This window comes from Lissotriton helveticus, chromosome 8 (genome assembly GCF_964261635.1).
Source record: "Lissotriton helveticus chromosome 8, aLisHel1.1, whole genome shotgun sequence".
Classification (NCBI taxonomy): Eukaryota; Metazoa; Chordata; class Amphibia; order Caudata; family Salamandridae; genus Lissotriton; species Lissotriton helveticus.
The window spans coordinates 1,713,291,200-1,713,315,085 of record NC_136069.1 but is presented as its reverse complement, the minus strand read 5'-3'; the positions used below and the strand labels follow the sequence as shown (position 1 = coordinate 1,713,315,085).

General features: G+C 50.6%; 1 pseudogene across 1 annotated transcript; it reads right to left on the bottom strand.

Moving 5' to 3' along the window:
- Nucleotides 1-205: 205 nt before the first annotated feature.
- On the bottom strand, nucleotides 206-11,499 carry LOC144772172 (uncharacterized; annotated as a pseudogene). Its single transcript, XR_013599680.1, has 2 exons — nucleotides 9,390-11,499; nucleotides 206-1,481 (listed from the first exon to the last, which is right to left on the bottom strand). The product of XR_013599680.1 is annotated as an uncharacterized LOC144772172 (transcript).
- Between the last annotated feature and the right edge of the window lie 12,387 nt (nucleotides 11,500-23,886).

Genomic DNA, 23,886 nt, shown 5'->3' with positions numbered 1-23,886 from the left:
TAAAATGCATCCCAGACATATTAGCTTTGGCAATGCTTGTTGAGATAGCATTTCATACTGCAGTTTTTCACTGTGTAGAACTATTAATACAAGTAATATTAGTGCACAATTTATAAATCAGATGAATGCAAGGTTAAGGTTATCCTGCAAGAGTACGCCACTGTGATCTGAAGCTCATATATATATCTTGGTAATTTGACATAGTTCATTTCCTGTGTGTCACCTGGTGTATATGCAATGACGCTGGCCGACTGAAACTTTTGTCACATTCAGTACAATTATATGGTTTTTTACCAGTATGCCTCCATCGGTGTAACTGCAGTGATTCTTTCAATCTGAAAGCCTGCCCACATTTTGAACAGGTGTATGGTTTCTCCCCTGTGTGAATGTGTTGGTGTTTCTGAAAAGAACCTTTTAATATGAATGCCTTCCCACGTTCTGAACATTTGTACAGTTTCTCGCGTGTGTGCATTTGTTGGTGTTTCCGTAAAGAGTCCTTTAACTTGAAAGACTTCCCACAGTCTGAACATGCAAACAGTTTTACACCTTTGTGAATCTTCAAGTGTTGCTGGAATGATCTTTGAAATCTGAACATGTTTCCACACTCAATACATGTATATGCAGTTTCACCAGTATGTCTCCACTGGTGATGCTGCAATGATACTTTCAATCTGACCGCTTTCCCACATTCTGAACATACATAAGATGTTTCACCTGTGTGTATTTGTTAGTGTTGCATAAAACATGCTTTCAATATAAAAGCTTACCCACAATCGGAACAGGAGTATGGTTTTTCACCTGTGTGAATTTGTTTATGTTGCTGAAAAGAAATCTTTAATCTGAAAGCCTTCCCACACTCACTGCAGTGAAATGGCTTTTCACCTGTGTGTATTAATTGGTGATTATACAGTGATGACAGGTCACTCAAACCTTTCCACACTCTGTACATTTATATGGTTTTTCACCAGTATGTTTCCACTGATGTCGCTGCAATGTTGCTTTTAATCGGAAAGCCTTCCCACACTCTGTACAAGCAAATGGGGTCTCACCGGTGTGTATACTCTGGTGCGTGCACAAAGATGACAGTTCCCTAATACCTTTCCAGCACACAGTGCACTCGAATGGTCTCTCACCAGTGTGTGTCCGCTGGTGACGTCCCAATGATGTTAAGGAATTGAAACTCTTTCCACATTCACTGCATTTTTAGGGCTTCTCACCAGTGTGTCTTTGTTCATGTTGAGTTAGTCCTGAAAAGTGAGTGAAGCACCTTCGATCCTCCTTACATGAATATGGCTTCTCTCCAATGTGTATTTGTTGATGTGTATCAAATGACCATTGGGTCCTAAAACTCTTCCCACACTCAGAACATGTGTATGGTTTCTCTCCAGTGTGAATATGAAAGTGCTGAATCAATGCTTCTGGGAACCTAAAAGTCTTTCCACATTCTGAGCACAGCTGTGCTTTTTCACGCACATGTTTTTTTTTAGAGTCAATCATTGTTAGACGGGGACCTGGAGGGTCGGCCGAGCACAAGGGGAGAGGCCTCCGGTGAGGGCCGTCTCCAGCGATCGTACAGACCAGTAACTTCCCCCCCACAGATGGACACCACACGAAGATAAGATTCAACACTCTTTATAGGCCGTTCTTGGAATGAGGTAATACGGTACAGTGAGGATAGGACACGAGGATCCTCTCAATTCTAGTCTCTAGTAAGGGAAGGGGGTAGCGGGACAGTCTTGGTACCCACGGGTACTGAGATGAGGCGGTTGCAGCTCACAATCCTCGAGCTCGGTGTTCGGACAGGTCGGACCGCGGCAGCGCCGGCAGGTCCCGAAGAGGTCGTAGGTGGTGACGGGCCGCGGCAGCGCCTGCAGGTCCCAGCAAAGATGGCAGTTACAACGGGCCGCGGCAGCGCCAGCAGGTCCCCACGAAGAAGATGGTCACAACGGGCCGCGGCAGCGCCAGCAGGTCCCACGAGGATGAAGGTTACAACGGGCCGCGGCAGCGCCAGCAGGTCCCACGAGGATGAAGGTTACAACGGGCCGCGGCAGCGCCAGCAGGTCCCCACGAAGATGATGGTCACAACAGGCCGCGGCAGCGCCAGCAGGCAGGACAATAGTTCGCAAGGCAGGGCTGCGGCAGCGCCAGCAGTCCGTCAAGGATGAGTTCGTCGCGGTGTCTCTCGACTCCAGGATACAACTGCCTTCCTGTCCTGGGGCTGCCTCAGTTATAGGTCTGGCACCCTTTGATGTCCGGACCCTCGCTCTTGGAGGTCGGGAGGTCTGGGATGAGGGAGTCCAGACACCCAGCAGGGGGGTGGAGCCAGCGCCCGAGGAGGTTGGGGGTGCTCGGCACCTGGCGGGGGAGAGCCATCGACACTTCTTACCCCCATTGACCTGCCAAGTGGTCCGTTCACCTCCTGGGTGGATGGTGGTGCCGGGATGTCGGGGCCTGGCCAGGCCCAGGGTCGGGGTCGGGCGGAGGCCGCGCGGCCGCGTGGTGCCGTGTCCAAGATGGCGGCTGGGCCGGGCAATGGTGCTGACGGTGGCCCGGGCCCGTGACACAGGGACATCCGGGAGCAGGCGTCCCATGGGGGACGGGGTGCGGGTTTGTTCTGTGGGTAGTACCTGGAAGGCCGGGACCCGGGCCCTGTCCTGCGGGGAGGGAGCGAGCCCTTCATGGGGCCTGTCCAACATGCTTCCCCCCCAGCTGAAGGCGGGGAGAGTCACCCATCTTCTTGGGGACTTTCCTCGTCGAGGCGGAAAAAGCGGGACAGGCCGTCCGCGTTGGCGTGGTCTTGACCAGGGCGATGCTCCACAGTGAAGTCCATCCCCTGCAGGGAGATGGACCACCGCAATAGTTTGGGGTTCTCCCCCCGCATCTGCATGAGCCATTGCAGGGGCCGATGATCTGTCTGTACCCGGAAATGGGTTCCGAAGAGGTACGGCCGGAGCTTCTTGAGGGCCCATACCACTGCGAATGCTTCTCGCTCAATGGTGCTCCAGCGCTGTTCTCGGGGCAGTAGGCGTCTGCTGATGAAGGCCACTGGTTGGTCCACCCCTTCGGGGTTCAGTTGGGAGAGGACGGCCCCAATACCATGGTCGGAGGCATCGGTCTGCACGATGAACTCGCGGCTGTAGTCGGGGCCTGGAGCACAGGAGCGGTGCACATGGCGGCCTTCAGCGTCTCGAAGGCTGCTTGACAGTCGGGCGTCCAGTTGACTCTTTTTGGGTGGTTTTTAGACGTGAGTTCCGTGAGGGGCCCCACAATGCTGCCATAGTCCCTTACAAACCGCCGGTAGTATCCGGTGAGCCCCAGGAAGGCTCGGACCTCGGTTTGTGTTTCGGGGGGTTGCCAGGACTGAATGGCAGCTACCTTGAGTTGGAGGGGGGCCACCAGACCACTCCCCACTTGGTGTCCGAGGTAGGTCACGGACCCCTGGCCGATTTGGCACTTGCTGGCCTTTATGGTGAGGCCGGCCTGTTGGAGGGACTGCAGGACCTCTCTGAGGTGGTGGAGGTGGTCTGTCCAGTGGCGGCTGTATACCGCGATGTCGTCCAGGTAGGCGGCGCAGAATTCTTCGAGGCCCGCCAATACCTGGTTCACCAGTCTTCGAAAAGTGGCTGGAGCGTTCTTCATGCCGAAGGGCATCACTCTGAAATGGTAGTGTCCATCCGGGGTGGAAAAAGCGGAACGTTCTTGGGCTCTGGGGGTGAGGCCGATCTGCCAGTAGCCCGCTGTCAGGTCGAAGATGCTTAGGTAGCGGGCTGCCCCCATGCGGTCGACTAGTTCATCTGCTCGGGGGATAGGGTGAGTGTCGGTTCGGGTGACCGCGTTCAGACCCCGATAGTCAATGCAGAACCGGAGTTCAGGGGTGGTACCCGGGGCCGCGGCCTTGGGGACCAGGACGACCGGGCTGGCCCAGGGACTGTCCGAAGGTTCGATGACTCCGAGGGCGAGCATCTTGGAGACCTCTTCTTGGATGCATGTACGTACCCGATCCGGTACTCGGTACGCCCGGTGTCGAACAGGAGGACTGTCCCCCGTGTCCACGTTGTGCAGGCACCAGGAGGTGACTCCGGTTGCGAGGGAGAACAGGTTTGCGAACGGCAGCAGGAGGGCCCGGCAATCTTGACGCTGCTCTGGGGTCAGGGCCTCGGAGAGTCGGACCCCGTCCACCGAACCATCTCTTTCCCGGGTCCTCAGTAGGTCAGGGAGGGGCTCGGAGTCTCCTTCTGCGCCACTGTCGGTAGCCATCAGCAGGCTGAGCTCGGAGCGCACGAAGTGGGGTTTGAGTCTGTTGGCGTGGAGGACCCGGAGGGGGTTCCGGGGGGACTCCAGGTCGATGAGATAAGTGACGGGACTCTTGCGCTCAATCACCTTGAAGGGCCCCGTCCATTTGTCCTGCAAGGCACACGGTTCGGTGGGGGACATCACCCATACCTGCTGACCCGGTTCAAACTCGATGGAGGAGGCATGTTGGTCGTACCACTTCTTCATGTCCTCTTGACTGGCCTCCAGATTGGCTTTAGCGATGTCCCGGAATTTCCGGGTCTGATTGCGGAGGGTCAGGAGGTATTTGTAGACGTCTGGAGGGGCTTTTAGGGGGGCCATTTCCCATTCTTCCTTCACTAGGCTGAGAGGCCCGCGAACAGGGTGTCCGTACAGGAGTTCGAAGGGGCTGAAGCCGAGGGACTTCTGGGGGACTTCTCGGTAGGCGAAGAGGAGGCACGGTAGTAGCACGTCCCACTGGCGGCGTAGGGGTTCTTCCAGCCCCATAATCATCCCCTTGAGAGTGCGGTTGAACCGCTCGACCAGTCCGTTCCCCTGGGGGTGATAGGGTGTTGTGAATCGGTAAGTGACCCCGCACTGCTGCCAGAGGGATTTCATATACTTTGAAATAAAGTTCGTACCCCTGTCGCTGACGACTTCCCGGGGGAAGCCCACTCGAGAGAAGATCCCCATTAAGGCTCGACCCACTACTGGGGCTGTTATAGTGCGAAGGGGGACCGCCTCAGGATAGCGGGTAGCGTGGTCCACCAGGACCAGGATGAAGCGATGCCCCTGTGCTGTTCGGGGGTCCAGGGGCCCCACAATGTCTATTCCCACCCTTTCGAACGGGGTGCTCACCACGGGGAAGGGTTGCAGGGGTGCCTTGAGTTTGCGGCCGCTCTTCCCGCTGGCCTGGCAGGTCGGGCAGGACCGGCAGTGGTTGGAGACGTCATTTCTCATTTTGGGCCAAAAAAAATGAGTCACTAGGCGGTGGTAGGTCTTGTCTTGCCCCAGGTGCCCAGCCAGGGGGACATCATGGGCCAGGTTCAACAGGAAGTCTCTGAAGTGGAGGGGCACCACCAGCACTCGACCGGCCCCCAGTTCTGCGATTCTCTGCTCGCTGTACAAGAGATCATTGTCCCAATAAACCCAGTGGGCCCCGGTGGTGTCTCCTTGGCCCTGGGCGAGCGCTTGCTGTCGCAATCCCTCGAGGGAGGGGCAGGTCTTTTGCTCCCGCCGGAATTGTTCTTGGGTGGGCCCCCCTTCTTGACGCCACTGAGCCAGGTCGGGAAGCTCGGGGGGCTGTGTGGACCCCTCTGTGGTGGGGTCCGGGTGGTCGGTCTGGAGGAGGTCCTCTTCTGGAGCGATCGAGGGCGGAGGTGCTGCCCATTCGGGTTCTTCTGGTCCAGGGATGGTGCGAGTGGCCATGGACCGGGTGGTCACGCACGCCCAGTCCGGGAGACCCAACATCCCCAGATGCTCTCTTCTTTCAACAGCTGCCCACGGGGAGCTCTCAAGATCGTTCCCCAGGAGGCAGTCCACGGGGGCATCGTCGTGGACAGTTACTTTCAGCATGCCGGACACTCCTCCCCATTCGAAGGGGACGCAGGCCATCCGACACAGGCTCTCCGAGTTATCTGCCGATCGGACGGGGCAAAGCACGTTTGGCAGGATTTGTTCTGGGGTCACCAGGTGACAACGGACGGCCGTCACACTGGCCCCGGTGTCACGCAGGGCCTCGGCCTTGCGCCCATTTATGCTCACCCATTGGCTGTACTTCCGAGTGTTGGCGGGCAGGGGAGTCCGCGGGACCATGTCTCTCCCTCCTAGGCATGCCAGGGTCATGGCGGCGGGTTCCCACTCGCACTGCTCCGACTCGTAGGCCTCCGAGTCTTCGGAGACTTGTTCTTCTCCTAGGGTGGCGGCCGCCATCTGGCGGGGCCCGGGAACCTGGTTCTTCGGGCAGGTCGGGTCACTGGCATAGTGGCCGACTCGCTGGCATCGATGACACGTCACGTTGGCTCGGAACCCCGGGCGCATCGGGGGGTTTCCCCGGCCCGCTGGGGGCGGGGTGGCGTTGGTGGGAGCGGCTGGGACCGCGTCTCTGCCCCGGCCCGGTCCTCCACCTCCTCCCCGGGGGCGATGATGACCTTGGTTGGTTCTGTTCTGCTCGTTCGGCCCACTCCGGACCACTCGGGTGCTTTCCCACCGGTCAGCCTCGGTGGCGAGCTGCCGTGGGTCGGTCAATTTACTGTCGAGGAGGTGCTGCCTGAGTTCGACGAAGCAGTTGTTGGAGAGGTGCTCCCACACAATGAGATCGAAGAGTTGTTCGTACGTGGTTACGTTGTTGCCCTTGATCCATCCCTCGAAGGCCCGGCTGAAATAGTTCACGTATTCCAACCATGTTGTACCTGGGATCCGGGTGCAGTTGCGGAACCTCTGGCGGTACATTTCGGGCGTAAGCCCATATCGACTGAGGAGGGCGGCCTTCATGTGGTCATAGGACGTCATTTGATGGTCCGGAAGCTGCAGCAGGGCATCACGGCCCTCATTGACGAATCTCCCCCATAGACCGGCCCCCCAGTCACTTCGAGCGATCCGGTGGGCAGTCATGGCGATCTCATAGGCCTTGAACCACTGCTGTATGTCGTCGTTTCGGTGATATTCTCGGACCACATCCTTGGGGATGTGGACCTTCTGCTCGGTAGTACCCGGGGAGCGCAGTGTCTCGGGCACCCCTAGGCTTTTGTTCAGTTTGCGTATTTCTATCTCCGCTAGTTTGCACTCGTGCTCGTATGCCAGTCTTTTTTCTTCGAGATCCCTCTGTCTCTGTTTTTCCTCTCGCTCTTCTCTGAGCCGTAAGTGTTCTAAGTTTATTTTTTGTTCCGCCAGCTTCAATTCTCCGTCTAATTTGAGTCGTGCCAAGTCTAACTCGTGTAATCTATTTTTCTCCCGTTCCTGGATCTCTTCTCGGGAGGGGCCGGTTCTACGTTCTTCCGTCAGGGAGGTGTTGACTTCCGGGGCTACGGGGTCCCGGGGGGTTGCGGTATTCGTCTCTGTCCAGGCCTCTAGGGCGCTTTTGAAGTCTTCTTTTGTGCTTAGCCCGGTGGTAGCAATGCCTAAGTCCATGCAAAACTGTTTTAGCTCTCGGTGGTTGTATTCCTCCAGTTTTTCCATCTGGAACTTCTCTGCAGATCCGCTCTCTTTGGTCGTCATTGTGGTTTAGTCGTAGGGTGAGTTACTATCTGTACGGTACGCGTTGGTTCGGATCGCGCCGCTGGCCACCAATGTTAGACGGGGACCTGGAGGGTCGGCCGAGCACAAGGGGAGAGGCCTCCGGTGAGGGCCGTCTCCAGCGATCGTACAGACCAGTAACTTCCCCCCCACAGATGGACACCACACGAAGATAAGATTCAACACTCTTTATAGGCCGTTCTTGGAATGAGGTAATACGGTACAGTGAGGATAGGACACGAGGATCCTCTCAATTCTAGTCTCTAGTAAGGGAAGGGGGTAGCGGGACAGTCTTGGTACCCACGGGTACTGAGATGAGGCGGTTGCAGCTCACAATCCTCGAGCTCGGTGTTCGGACAGGTCGGACCGCGGCAGCGCCGGCAGGTCCCGAAGAGGTCGTAAGTGGTGACGGGCCGCGGCAGCGCCTGCAGGTCCCAGCAAAGATGGCAGTTACAACGGGCCGCGGCAGCGCCAGCAGGTCCCCACGAAGAAGATGGTCACAACGGGCCGCGGCAGCGCCAGCAGGTCCCACGAGGATGAAGGTTACAACGGGCCGCGGCAGCGCCAGCAGGTCCCACGAGGATGAAGGTTACAACGGGCCGCGGCAGCGCCAGCAGGTCCCCACGAAGATGATGGTCACAACAGGCCGCGGCAGCGCCAGCAGGCAGGACAATAGTTCGCAAGGCAGGGCTGCGGCAGCGCCAGCAGTCCGTCAAGGATGAGTTTGTCGCGGTGTCTCTCGACTCCAGGATACAACTGCCTTCCTGTCCTGGGGCTGCCTCAGTTATAGGTCTGGCGCCCTTTGATGTCCGGACCCTCGCTCTTGGAGGTCGGGAGGTCTGGGATGAGGGAGTCCAGACACCCAGCAGGGCGGTGGAGCCAGCGCCCGAGGAGGTTGGGGGTGCTCGGCACCTGGCGGGGGAGAGCCATCGACACTTCTAACTCCCATTGACCTGCCAAGTGGTCCGTTCACCTCCTGGGTGGATGGTGGTGCCGGGATGTCGGGGCCTGGCCAGGCCCAGGGTCGGGGTCGGGCGGAGGCCGCGCGGCCGCGTGGTGCCGTGTCCAAGATGGCGGCTGGCCCGGGCAATGGTGCTGACGGTGGCCCGGGCCCGTGACACAGGGACATCCGGGAGCAGGCGTCCCATGGGGGACGGGGTGCGGGTTTGTTCTGTGGGTAGTACCTGGAAGGCCGGGACCCGGGCCCTGTCCTGCGGGGAGGGAGCGAGCCCTTCATGGGGCCTGTCCAACAATCATTTTTATTATGCGGAAATCAGAATCATAGTACACAGTGTCCTGCCTACATCCTAAGGCCGGCAGAGCAAAAATGAATACCAAAGCATCGCTATAAGACATACAACATGAAGGATTAACACAGTAACGGCCAACGAGTAGGACTGTCATACTGATTTCCTATTTATGGACATCGGTAAGAACAAAACAGCAAATCAAAGAAGAAGACAATCTAACTAAACAACCCCCACCTCCCAATACCCCACCCCCCACCCACCTCCGCACCAGTTCCATCAATACTTGAAGACCCTCCATCATTCATATCCAGGACAATCTAACTAAACAACCGCCACCTACCAATCCCTGCCCCACCCACCTCTGCACCAGTTCCATCAATACTTGAAGACCCTCCATCATTCATATCGGGTATTTGTAAAATCCACCTAAGATTGAAAGGGGCCCAAGGACTCCAGGGGGACGAGCTTGAGGATCTGTAAATATTTCAGGCATGTCACTTCTCTCATGTCTTGAGAGAGGACATGCATTAAAGGTGCCTAGAGTTTCACTAAATCTTTACCCTTCCCATCCACGCTTAGTGACATACGCCCCATAACTAGGAGATGGCACAGGCGATGCACCCACTTGTTTTTGTGTGTGTCGGTTTAATTTGATTTTTTGACTAAATTTTATTCTGCATTCATCACATGAATATGATTTCTTACCTTTGTGTATTTGCTGATGCCTATACAGTAACAATGGAAAACTAATAATATTCTCACACTCAGAACACGTGTGTGGTTTATCACCTGTGTGTTTTTGCTGGTGTCTATACATTAATGATGGGTACCTGAAACATTTCCCACATTCAGTGCATGCATAAGGTTTCTCATCAGTGTGTTTTTTCTGGGACATACTCATTGCTGATAGGTCACTGAAACCAGTTCCATACTTGAGCTCATAGTTTCTCAATAGGCTGTGACCTTTGACTTGTTTCCAGTCGATATGAAAAAATGAAACATTTGTGTACACTTTTAGTTCATTCTTGATTCATGTTGTTTGCCGAAAGATTTTACTGGCTGCCAACTGATTATTTCTTTGTTTTGTTTTACGATGTTTTCTGCTCAGTGCAATTGCTGCCAAAGTGATTTGAGAGCACCTCAGATGGTACCAGTGGAGTCTGAATGGCCGTTTCATTACTTGACGTCCATGCCCTGTAGAATATAGAACACAAATTACTTCAGGATGTTATGCAGAATACATTGTCTTTTCAGAGCAGTGGTAACCATGTAGGCTCGGAAGGGACAAGTCCCAGACAGATTCTCGGGATAACCACTGATTTGACATTTAAATTTCATTTAGATTAAGTGAATGCAAATGCATTTGATGTGGACATCCTAAAAAGATGGATTCTGGGTCTACTTTGGCTCCCTCTGATTCAGAGATATAGATGCATGCGCACACACATTCAAGGCACTCCACAGCTCAGGCCCCAACTACTAGAACAGCCTGCACGCACGCACACACACACACGCACACGCACACACACACACTCTCTCAAGGCACTCCACAACTCAGGCCCCACCTACCTGAACAGCCTGTACACACACACACACACACACGCACACACACACACACACACATACACTCTCAAGGCACTCCACAATTCAGGCCCCACCTACCTGAACAGCCTGCACACATACACACACACACACACACACACATACACTCTCAAGGCACTCCACAATTCAGGCCCCACCTACCTGAACAGTTGCATCTCCTTCCACCAACCTTTCTGACACTTCATCTCTGCATTAATTCCTCCTTGCAACCAAACCCACACATAGAAGGAACCAGATCAGAAGGATGAGCGTTCTATGACATTGCTTTTTAATGCTTTGAACAACCTCCCTCTCCACATCAGAGCCTCCTCCTCTCTTCTTGAATTTCACACACAGCTAAAGAACTGGCTTTTCAATTACCCAACGTACCATAGGTAGGGCTAGGCACACACGACTATTCAGTGCCAGGATCCCTCGCAGGTGACAGTGCGCTTTGCGGATACACTTACCATAACATGTGACAGGAAACCAGCACTGCTTGCAAAACCTGCTCATTCTTTAAAGTCCATTTTAGGAGATTATTAGACTAAACACTGAAAAATCCACAGTGCCAGAAACATCATATTGTGTACATTTGTGAGTGACAAAATTGTGAATTTTAACACATACAAATAAGCATTTGATATTGAGCAGTGGGGCAAACACATAAAAAGTAAACTCTGCTGTCCACTCATGAAATCTTATCTAATATACAAAGCTCAACCTGGTTAACACTGCTGACATTCCCAGGTCAGTTTCAAGGTCACAGGTAGCTTACTTGAAAACATATTTTGGATGTTTTTGAGTTCACATTTATCAACAGGCGGGATAGAAGAGTAAAATATGTTCTCACTAAGCGGTTTAATGACAACTTAAGACTCTGCTAGTTGGAATATCCTTGGTCTGAAGGACAAGGTCAGTGACCCCGAAACACAGAGTTATTTCCACACATTTTCAATCATAGCGCTCCAGGAAACGTGGGCATCAGAACTAATATCAATTCCGGTATTTATTAATGCCAGGATTTACTCATTCCTCGGTCCTGGCCACCTAAGACCCAATATTTGTTGGTTGGAAAGGTGGCTTAGGAGTATATTTATCAACAGCTCTTAAAGTGAGGAGCAAGAACACAACAGAACAAGAGAGACTCCAGATACGGCTTCCATCTCTTGTAACTAAGGGAAGGAACAGGACCTCGTGCTGAGAACATGTACGAGCCACCAGCACGGAAAGATCACGGCGAGCTGTAAAAAAGCTGATAGAACACATCATCCAACTGGAAGGACATCACCAGGCACCCCACTAAAAGTGACAACGGACTTCAATATGACGCGTGCAGAACACTCCATGAGGAGAGAAGTCACTGCTACTCAGGAACGGGAGTGGAGTATCCCCTAACAAAACCAAATCAGCACAGGCAGAAAGGATCAAATGGACCTAACCCTGGTCAGGATTTGGGTCAGCATGTTCTAAATGGCCGCACCAACAGAGACATCCCCAAGTCCTCTCGTTTCACTCTCAATCTGGACCCTCACTAATAGACTACACCTTGGTATCTATTCCCCTACTACACTCAGTTCTCTCCTTTAAAATGGGCTCAAAGCCCAAAAGTGATCATCTACCCCAGGAGCTGGAATTTGCCATAACTCTCACAGAGAGTAACTGCAGAGCAGAAGTAGTAGGGTCCATATTTTCAATCAATTTAAAAATAATTAAATGGTCCTCTGAAACAATAGGAACCCTGGTACAGGAGGCAGTGCACCATCTGCAAAAGGTTCAACAACTCCACGGCACCGCCAAAGATAACTGGAGGCATTTACAGGCACCTACACAAACCAGTTCACTATAAAAGTAAATCCAGCAAAGGAGCAGTACGAACACACCATATTGAATAGTCAAAAACTATACAAGGCGTGCACCCAAACAACTGAAATGGAAAGACATGCAGTCACATTCACTGTCACCATGGACAGTACCCGGGCGAAGCTTTAAACCTGAGGATCAAAAGCTGATTCCTGTCTTGCCACTTGGGTTCTTTACCATCGCAACCGCACAATGGACCCTGGTTGTGGTCAGAAGGGGACACGACCTGTCGGCTATGTGGCCTCGCAGCTGGAAACATGATCCACACCATCTGCCCCTGTGAGACCCCCCTAGACATACGGCACAAATGACTGAACACGCAATTGAACCTGCAAGGGGAGCGCAGCTGCAGAGAAGCCATTCTGGCCGCTTTCATGCCTCGGACCAGAGACCAATTTCTCAAACTGTAAAGTACATCCAAGGCATAGAGAGGACCCTCAGAAAGGCTACAGGCGCAAACATCTCTGTACACAACCAACCCACAGCCCCAGCAACTGGACCCTCAGCCTTCCTCCACACGAAAACAGACTCTTTCCTAACAGGGTTAGTACTAGGATAGATCCCAAATCTATATTGCGCACCCGCACGTGCACTTTTGGCTATCGGTCCTTTACTTTATGTTTGATGATGCACTAGATTTTTATCCTAATCTCTTGTACATAAGTCAGGTTTTTACTAAAGTACCATATTTAGCTATGACTCCTGCATATTGTAACAATTTTAATAAATGTAACAATAAAGACTATTCATTAAGTGGTTTAATGAAAATCAAAGAGATCACCAAAGACAATGCAACTTATGCAGCTGCATAGCACAGCTTGAGGGCAAAAACTGTCCAAGATTAATATCGCCAACCCTTGCAGCCGTTAAACAGTTAGATCAGCTAAGCAGCTCAATATTTGCTTGCCAGGTTTTTTATACCTGCAGAAATGTCGCGATGAAATACTATTTTCATTTTGGATAAATAATCTCAATTGACCAAAATAAAAAATTGTCTGGGTACAGGCATCTTCTTCCCGCTCTGGCCTCCTAGCTGCCACCTTTTTACTTTGTGGTGGTTCCAAAGGACATGTTGTTTCCTAGCTTTCATCTGCTTGGGGCATGTTAGATTTGGGGGTCTCTAGTTGGCAGAGGTAGGTACCTTCATCCAAATAAGGACCCTTGCGTCTAGTCAGGGTAAAGGGGGTACACTCCTAAAATAACCCCTGCTCACCCCCTTGGTAGCTTGGAATGAGCAGACAGGCTTATCATAGAAGAAGAGTGTTAAGCATTTGTGAACACATACAGTAACCCAGACAACACTACAGATGGACACCACACAAGTTGTAGTATAAAAATAAGTATTTTCATATTGAATTAACACAAGACCACAAACAACAAAAATCCACAATACTGTACTCAAGATATGCTTAAAAATAGGTTGTTCACTTAAATCAGTCACTAGCAACCGATAACTCCAAAGTGAGTTATCACAACGTCGTAACAGGAGAAATCCCAAAGTACGGCGCCGACCGTGAGGTGCGCAGCGTCGGGGCTGGAGTCAAACAGACCACCAAAGAACAGTACCTTGGAAAAGCAATGAAAAACCAAAGGCAGCTTACGGGGTCTGGGAGGTGCGGCTTATTTGGCACTGTGCGTCATCGGTTCCTTACGACCCCAGGGGAGGTGTAGACTCAGTTCCTTACTGCAGCGCAGGGTAGGTGAGACAACGGTACCTTACTGCGTCGGGAGGTGATGTCACAATGGCACCCAAACCAATGTTCCTTACGATGTCGTGCTATCGATGGATTCTCGGTCACCCACGTCAAGGATCGGCTCCGCGATGTTGATATCGGCTTTGGAGGCGATGCCGCCCAGCAGCCGGCGTCAGGACCACAGCAGAAGTCGGAGCACGCTCACGCCTTCGGGCAGGTTACAGCATCGCTCGCTGGCGTCGATGTGGCACGGCGGCCGGTCTGTGGTGCATGTTGGAGCAGTGCTCACGGCTTTGGTGCATCAGACGACATCGCTTGCCGGCATCGGTGTTGCAAGCTCCTTCTGCAGCAGCTAAAACTGCATTTCTAGATGCAGGCAAGCAGAAGGAGTGACATCTTGTATCCCTGAGACTTTAGGCAGGAGGCAAGCTCTTCCTCAAGCCCTTGGAGATCCTTCACAAGTTGATGAAAGTACACACAAAATTCCTCTCTCCTCTCTTTGGCAGTCAGGCAACCACTGCAGGCCAATCCCTCAGGCTTAGGGATAGTCTCTAATCAGTATCTCTGGTTCCTCTCCTCAGAAAAGGTTTCTTCTTGTTTCCAAAAAGTGATCAACAATTCTGGGGTATGGGTCCCCCTATTTATACACAGTTTCTCTTTGTTCTCTGAAGGCAGAGATGCCTTTGCCTAGTCCAAACCAGTTCTGGTCAGTCCTGGAGCACTCTGATTACATGACTCCTTCTTTCCTTTCACAGTGCAGGGCAGGGACATCAGACACACCACAGGAGGTGGAGCCTGCATTGTGGAGAGAAGGCACAGCTCTATTCAGGTCCCAGGTGCAACTCCTCCCTCCCATCTGCATCCAGATCTCGCTATTCAGCCTTGTGCTGACTCACCCTATCTCATGGAATCCCCCAGCCCCTGTCACTCAAACTCCAGACAAGGAATACACACCCTAGCAAAGGCAGGCTTGGATGGTTAGACAAGAAAATACCTACTTTCTAAAAGTGGTATTTTCAAACACAGAATGTTAAAACCACTTCACTAAAAGATGCATTTTATCATTCTGAGTTCAGGCATACTAAACTCGAATTTCTACAATGTTCCCTGAGTCAGTTAGGATTATAGGCTGTAATAATCAAACTACCCATTGTGGCCTATGGAGAACTGGTAGCTTTGCAAAAGTGAAAAAAGAAAAGGGCTGCAATTCACTATTCAGACATGTCACACACATCAGGGCTTGTCCTACCTTTTACCTACAATGCACCCTACCCTTGGGCCTACCATAGGGGGGACTAATATGAAGAAAAAGGAAGGCTTAGGGACTGGCAAGTGGATACACTTGCACAGTCAACATGGCAGTACCAGACTGCACGCAGGCTCTGCAATGGCAGACGTGAGACACACTTTTACAGGCTGCTTATGTGGGTGGCACAAGCAGTGCTGCAAGCCCACCAGCAGCATTTGGATTTACAAGCCCTCGGCACACTCAGTGCACTGTACTAGGGTCTGACGAGTAAACCAAACCAAGCAATCATGGAATCACTAATCCATACATCAATTTACCATAGGGAGCACTTGCACTGTGGCACTGGACAGCAGTGCCACAGTGCCCAAAGCATAAAACACGAGCAAAAACACATGAGGCAACAGCAAAAAATGGGAGGGAGACCCAAGCCAAGGTGCCTTGACTAGCAGGGCAACTCTCAAGCCTAGACAGCGAGAGTTGAATTCCCTAAAGGTGAATTCAGCCAGCAGGAATGTGTGTGTGTTGCTTGCCTGCCAGGCTGCTACCAACTTCCTTTCATGGATGGATTGGGGTGCAATATCATTGTGCTGCACCATTCATACTGTTGACCGGGAGTTAAGGTTTAGAGCGGCGGCCATATTGAGTGAGGGGCTAGAGCAGTGAGAGTGCTCTAGCGTCCTCTACTTAAGGATACGTCCGCCTACCGCGCTAGCGGTCGCGTTTGCGGACGCCCCTCATCAGCGCCGGAGTCACGCCTGAGTCAGCCCGCCTGCGCTCGTCCGCGTCTCGGATGTGCCTCTGGGCCATGGCCGCTCCACATGTGTCTGGCACCACTACAACTCAGGTAATTCCCTTAACTCAGGCTAGAATCCCCACATGTAGCAAGTATACGTCTGCCTTCATGAAGACTTTACAACCAGTGAGACCTTCTGCATGTAGACTGCTTAAGATGGGATGGGAGAAAGATACATGCCAAAACTGCTTTTTGCCTATTGATCCTGTAGGAACAAAAGCCTCTAAGGCAAATCCCCCCAAACTACCTTTGTCATCTATATTTCAACCTTTTTCGTTCCTCAGCCTAAATAGCCGCTCCCTACCAATGCATAGAACGGAAATATTTAACATCTTAATGGATGAAACACCAGATGCCTTATTTCTGACCGAGACCTGGCTCAAGGAAAGCTCAGGACCGGATATAGCCATGGCACTCCCAGATACATATGCGATAGTTAGACAAGATCGCGATAAGAAACCTGGGGGCGGAATAGCTATTATATTTAAAAGAACTTACGGTTGCGATTTCAAACCCCTTAGCTGGGACGGATGCGAGGCTGCAACTTTCAAACTCTCACTGGCCCCAAATTTCACCCTCTCAGGAGTTTTGGTCTATCGACCCCCAGGGTCGGCGTCCAAATGGTTGACCAATCTCTTAGATCTTATTGGCCCACTGGCGATGAAAACTGCCAACTTCACCATCCTGGGGGATATTAATTTACACTTAGAGGATGATAACTGTTCCCTGGCTAAATGTCTGATTGGGGACCTAGCTTCTCTTAATTTGATATTGAAAAATTCAGGATCAACACATCGTGCAGGCCATCTGCTAGACCCCATACTCTCTAATCTTAATAATATCAATATGTACCCTGCCCTGCCCTTGCCCTGGTCAGACCACTACATGGTCAAATTCACACTTCAGGATGAAATAATTAATAAAGATTACATCCAAGCACCAAATAAGTGCATTAGAAAATGGAAGCAAGTAGACATGGAGAGTCTTAATGCTTTCCTAGAAAATCACGACCCAAGGACTAAGCCCACAGTTCAGCAGCTTTCGACCGCAGTGCAGAGCTGGCTCTTAGCAGCCATCGATCACACTTTGCCTATAACCAATTTAAAACAAAACCCTCACCGATGCCCAGCCCCCTGGTTTAATGACGCACTAAAAAATGAAAAAACTAGATGTAAAAATCTGGAAAGGCTATGGAGAAGATATTATTCCCCCGAAGATAAGTACAAATATAAAATCCAACTCACATAATACCAAAAAATGTGCAGTATAGCAAGATCTGAATATGTCAGCACTAAAATCACAAATGCACTGGAGCAATCAAAAACACTTTTTAATTTGGTAAGGGAGTTGGCTGGTTCAAATACATCACAATCCCCACCAGACCTGAACAAAACGCAATGTGATCTTTTGGCCGCCTATTTCATGAACAAAGTTGACTTAATTCACTCAGATATAAATCAAGATCCCACTAAAACTCCCCCCGTAACCCCGGCTACATCCAGTGGGATACCCCCTACTCCCATTGGGGATACCCGCACTGTAGAGGGTTTCACCTCAGTGGAGGCGGCGGCTGGTACACTGGAAGAATGGCCCTTGTTAAATCCTGACACGGTTCAGAGCCTGCTCAAAACTATTAAATCAGGCTCACCGAAAGATCCACTGCCATGCACGATCCTAAAGTTACTCAGTAGCAATGTCTTTTCAATAATTACAGATCTTTTGAACTCATCGCTACTGGAGGCAACCGTACCTAGTGAATGGAAACATGCCATGATCCATCCACTCCTGAAGAAAGCTGGAGCTGACCCCAATTTGCCATCTAATTTTTGTCCCATCTCCTTGTTGCCCACCTTTGCTAAAATACTGGAAAAGCATGTGCATCGATGCCTTACTGATTTTATTTCTACTCATGACTTACTTCCCTCTCATCAATCTGGTTTCCGTTCAGGATTCTCCACTGAGACCACCCTGCTGGGCGTTACTGAAAACATTCGCCGCATGGTGGACCAGGGTGAAACGGTAGCACTTGTGCTGCTCGACCTCAGCGCGGCATTTGATACCGTTTCACACGCTATCCTTGCCCAGACACTCCATTCTATAGGCATTCGAGGTAGGGCTCTCGATTGGATTAAATCACTACTAAAAGATCGAACATTTCAAATCTTTTCACAAACCGCCAGTTCAGACATCAAGTCATTCAAACATGGAGTACCTCAGGGCTCAATTTTGAGCCTGTTACTCTTTAATATTTACATGAGCCCCTTAGCTAAATTAGTGGAGGAAACAGGACTTTTGATGTTCTCATACGCTGATGATTCTCAGTTGCTCTTTTCTCTTTCATCAACAGATGCAAGCACTCCCTCCGCTCTGCAACTTGGACTCAGAAACATCTCGAATTGGATGAATAATTTTTTTTTTAAATTAAACGGCGCAAAAACGGAGTTAATCCTGCTGGGGAAAAACAAAGAGTTATGGGGCCCCCAGCACTGGCCCTCTGAAATGGGTACTCCCCCCATACCGGTCACAAATGCCCGCAATCTGGGAGTCATTATTGATGACTCGCTCAACCTTCACCAACAAACGATAAAAACCACTGCCACTTGTTTTGCCATCTTAAAGTGGCTAAAAAAGATATGCTGGATGCTACCGGAAAATTCTAAAAAAAACGTAGTCAATGCTTTAGTGACATCAAGGCTCGACTACGGTAATGTCTTGTACCTGGGGGCAAATAAGGCCACTGTCCGCAGACTACAGACTGTACAGAATGCAGCAGCATGACTGTTATGTAAAATTCCATTCTCTACACCTACCACCAAATATATCAGGAAACCTCACTGGTTAAAGGTTGAGAACTGAGTCAAATTCAAAACTTTATGTTTTATGCATAGAATTTCCACTAACACTGCCCCTAAATACCTGCAGAACCTGGTGCGCCCCTATCGCCCCACCAGGACTCTGCGGTCCTCCACGACCAATCATTTTGTAATTCCAAAATTCAAACTGGCGCGCATGGGTGGTAAGTCCTTCTCAGTTCTTGGACCATCTCTCTGGAACTCAATGCCACCGACATTGAGAACAGAGCTGAACTACGTAAAATTCAGGAAGACCATAAAAGCCTGGCTATTCAATATCTAGCATGCCATAGCTTATCATATCGGGATCTGTTGCGCCGGGAAACCCTTTGGGTAGCTGTGCGCCCTATAAATGAAATAAATAAATAAAAATAATACTCGCTGCAGGTCATAAAGGGAACCTATGGAACTGAGCGGGGTCTTTATGAAGGCGGACTAAATGCAGTAGAATACAAGCTAACTACAGAGGGTGACCGTGTGATGGAGCCAGCAGCTCCAGGAAGGAAGGCTGGGCCCACCTGCCTGGGCACGATGATGGCACAGGTAAAAAAAATTCTGTAGGAAAAGCAGGAAAGAATAGAGAGAGCACAGAGAAGGCAGTAAACAATGGATAAGGTCAACAGAATGCTGCAGAAAGGGACGGTGAAGGCGATGGGAAGAGAGGAGCCGGAGAGGACAAGAAAGACAAGGGAGAAGTTTCAAGATCAGGTATGAGGTCGCTCAAGGTAAGGTGTTAGGATGTGAACAGCAGCAGAAAGGTGGGATAGGGGCAAAAGGTTGACATGAATGCCGGAGAAATGGAACAGGATCTGAACCAGGATCCAATTATTTTGGAAGATTGAAGGGAAAATATGGAATCAAAAGGGGGAGAGAAGAGGAAGGTGGGGAAGAGCAAGGGTCACTGGAGGGAAGAGGAGGATTTAAGGGGCACCAAGCTGGTGGAACTTTGGGCTGGGAGAGCTTGTGGAAAGGCGGGGTTCAGCAGTGCTCGCTGTGAGAGGTAAAAGCAGGGAGATGATTGGGAATGAAGGAGGTGAATGAGGGGAATTGAGGAGGATGAATTAGATGATGATGGCCAAAGGGACATAAAAGGGATGAGGTCCTTTGAGGGATATTAATGGAAGAGCTTTGAAAGTTTGGAGAAGGAAAGCATGGAGAGGTCAAACTGGGAAAACAACAGGAGAATGGGATCAGGGCCAAAGGAAGGGGGCTCAAGCAAAAAGGAGTAGGGGGAGGTCAGAGGGAGTACCGGCAGCAAGGGACAAGGGACGGAAGCTGGTAAATGTAAATTAGTGACCATGAAGGAGGCTTTGCTGGTGTGTTTGTCCATCCAAAGAGATACAGAGAGAGTTAAGGCCAGCAAGAGAGGTGCCGCAATGGTGGACAAAGATTGTGTGGTAAGGGAACAAGGTATGGTCATTTTGTGATCCCTTCTAATTTTGGGAGCACACCATTTAGACAACCTAAGCCTCAAGAGAAAGTATCTGTAACACCCCATTGAATAAGCAAGATGGTGTCTGCTTGACCGCCGCACTAGCTGCTCCCTGAGACACTAGCCCTAATGGCTGAAAGATGGTGAAAGAACTGACCCGTCAGGGGAAGAAGAGGGGGTGATATGGTGGAAGAGACATACCTTTCTGGTTTTGCTTGGTTCTGGTTTCGGAGTGGCCTCTCGCTCCAAGGGCCATAAGTTGCTGTGGCAGCGGCATTCCATCTGGTTGAATCCATGGTCCGTGCATTGCGCGGGAGGCTCCGGCAACGTCTCCTACAAAAAAATGCCTCTGAAACCCAGCAACGCAGGGAAGGACGCTCCTGATACAGGACGGACTTCAGTTCAGCCACATCGTGGTGTGCCGGCTAGCAAGCGGAGGACGCTGCTGCTCCAGCAAAGGAAGGGCTTGAGAACGTGAGTAAAAAGAGGCAACCGGCATGGAAAGCCAGCACTAAACTGGGGGGGGGTCTAAGCAGCCCTCAATAGTGGAGGTCTTCTCGTCAGCTGCCACGGTACCGAGGCTGTACTCTAGTGACTCTAAAGCAGAGAGCACCCCCACTACTCTTGGAAAAGCTTGATTGGCGGGTGGGGTGCAAATCAGCGCTCTCTTTGCGTCGGAGTACAATGAAACAATGTTGCAGCCTCGAGGAGGTAGGCCAGCTGGAGCTGGTACAGGTGTGCTTGTGCAGAGCAATCTGGTGGGAGAAGGGTCCAAGAGAAGGCCTCTGGGCTTGAGATCACTGGAAAAAGGGAGAACTCGTCTTTCTAAGCTGTAGCTGTAAACCTTGAACTTTTTGCTCGACCTATATTCCCTGGGACCTGTCGGCTGGAAGCCAATATCAGGAAGGAACTGGGGTCCCCAGAGCTTGGGTAATCATTTCGTCTTTAACGGATGAGTCTGAGTTGTTAGTGTCAAGTGTCCGTTTACCTGAAGAGTAGTCTGGAACTGGGGCCTCAGTGGCCACTCCAGGGGGTAGTCATGGTAAACCTTCTACCCAGAAATGGAGAAAGAAAACCAGGGCAAGCAGAATTAGCCAAGCCACTGTTACTAGCATTGCCAGTAAGTTGAAGTGGGATTACTTTGCCACAAGGCAGGTCTACAATGAAGATGGGGGGGGCAAAGGGCACACTCCATGCCGGGCTCGGCAATATCTCAGGCTCTGCAGATATTCCCTCTATCACGTTCATTTATTCTACCCTAAAACAAATGCAAGGGGAAGCATGGCTGGAGAATCGTAGGGCCACGAAGAACCTGCTGCTGTCAATTTGGAAAATTAGTAAGGCTTGCTCGAAAATTGAGGAAAGAGTAACCCCCGTGGAAGGGCTGGAGCGGTAGAGGCAGAAATTGAAAAACTGCAAAACCACAAGGAGGCACATGAATCACCAATGATGCATGTGATGTGGAAGCTCAAGGAATTTGAGAATCTCCAGCGCTAAAACAACTTAAGGTTCCTAGGACTAGCAGAAAACATCGAGGGGAATGACATTAGATCTTTCATGGTGGATCCCCTTAAGGGAGATTTCCCTGACCTCCCTCAGTGGGACTGGAAGTTTGAGGTGCAATGTGCCCATCGTTTCCAATGATAATCAGGAAAAATCAAGCTACACAACAACCTGAAAGGTCCTGGGCAATCCCGGTCTTTTTTGGCAATTTCCTCCTTCGACAAGCTATATTTGACAAGGCAAGACCAGAAGCCAAGCGTACCTTTGAGGGCCATACCTTCCTCGCCTGTCCAGACTTTTGCCATACCACTGTGGAAAGGTGGTGGCGGCTGCGCCAGCTGATCTCACCTTTTCAGGGACTCGGCTGTGAGGCATTTCTATTGAATCCGGCCTGGCTCAAGGTCATCTCTAAAAGGAAGATGCGGATCTACACATTTAAAATCAAAGCCCAGGTGTTCCTGAAGGAGATCAAAGGAGGGTCCGGGATCGTCGGACTATAAAGGAAACTTCTATGGCTTTATCTCTGGGAGAACAGCTGTAGTCTGGATCCCAAGGACACTGAGTTGGGGCTTTTCTTCTTCGACTCTGTACTCCTTAAACTAAATCTTTCTATTCTTTACTTTCTCACTTATGTCTTTTACATGTGGGAGGAGCCCGTGGGCACCTCGGAGAGGAGTGGCAGTGGGTGGCATCACTAGGGTCATGTTTGACCTACTTGCTTGATTGTGGTGGGGCGGGTGGGTGGGGGTGAAGGGTGGGTTGGGGCAGGGCTTGGGGGGTAGGATACACAAGTAGACAGGGAAATTTACGTAAAAAGTAGATGGATAAAGTATACCAGGTGGAATACTGGTTTCTTTTCTACACACTAAGAATGAGTAATCTGTGGACTACAACGATTAACATATGTGGTTTAACTAACCCGATCAAGAAACACAGTGTGGCCATAGATATACAATATCTCAAAGCAAACATTATTTGCCTGCAGGAGATGTGCATCGAGTGGCCAAGAAAAAAGGTTCTGGACTGGATATTGAGTGCTACGCAGTGCTTCACAGAGGCACGCACACAGGGGTGGCAATTTTGGCTTGGAAGGTGGGGGTACTCTCCGTCACGTTCGGGAGCATGAGTAAAGGCGATGGGCTATTACGGAGTGCCGGCTCCCCATAGTGGATTTTACGTTTTGTTCAGTATACGGGTCAGTCCTTGATGACCCAACAATATTTGAGCGGCTAAACTTTGAGCTGGTCTTAAGGCCACTTCGGCTTAAGTGTGGGGATTTCAATATTAATCTGAACATGGATCTGTTGGACACGGGGCTAAACTGTACAAAGGTCGTAAACCCAAGGTTCTTAGATCTTTATTGGACATAAGGTTAGCTCATGGTTTGAGGGAGTTTAAAGGGAGAAATGTCTCTTTGATCCTGGCTTTACATATTTTTCAGCTCCACATCAAGTGCATGCGAGGTTGGATTACTATTTTATCACCCAAGAACTCGTAATCTGCTGGTTCGGGAAGTTCCTTTATCTGATAGTCCGGTCAACTACGGTCCGCGTCTTTTCAACAGGCTCTTTTGTTGGCTGAGGAATATCTCAGGAGGATGCAGGAGTGGAGTCCCGCCTTTATGTTAAAAAATCTGGCAGCGCTCCCGCTGGGATAATTTGGGACTCTTTCAAGGCAGGGGTTCAGGGGGAGACAGCTGAGCCCATCAAAAAGAAAGAGAAGCGATGCCTGGGGAATTTGTACAAAAGGCTGTCACTTGCAGAGACTAAGTTGGTAGATGCGGTGGCATGGGGCACAGATATTCAGATGGCACAAATAAAGGTGATCGCTGCAAAAGCAGCAATAGTGAGTATTTCGACACAGTGAGCTGCAGATAAATTTGTGGCACAGAAACCTCAATTCTACCAATACAGTGAGAGGATGTTTTTTTTTCTGCAGCTCAGACTAGGCAGCAAACAGTTCAGTCTCAATCAACGGAAATTCGGGATCCCCTGGTAGGATCGGTGTCTGACCGAGTTGGAATAAGGGCTGCCTTCCAGAGATTCTACCAGAGGTTATACTCTAATGATGTGGGAATGGGGCTTGAGGTTATGACATCGTATTTAAATGTGGTCCCAATGGGAATATTATACCCGGAGAGTTTTATAAGATCTTATCCCCCAG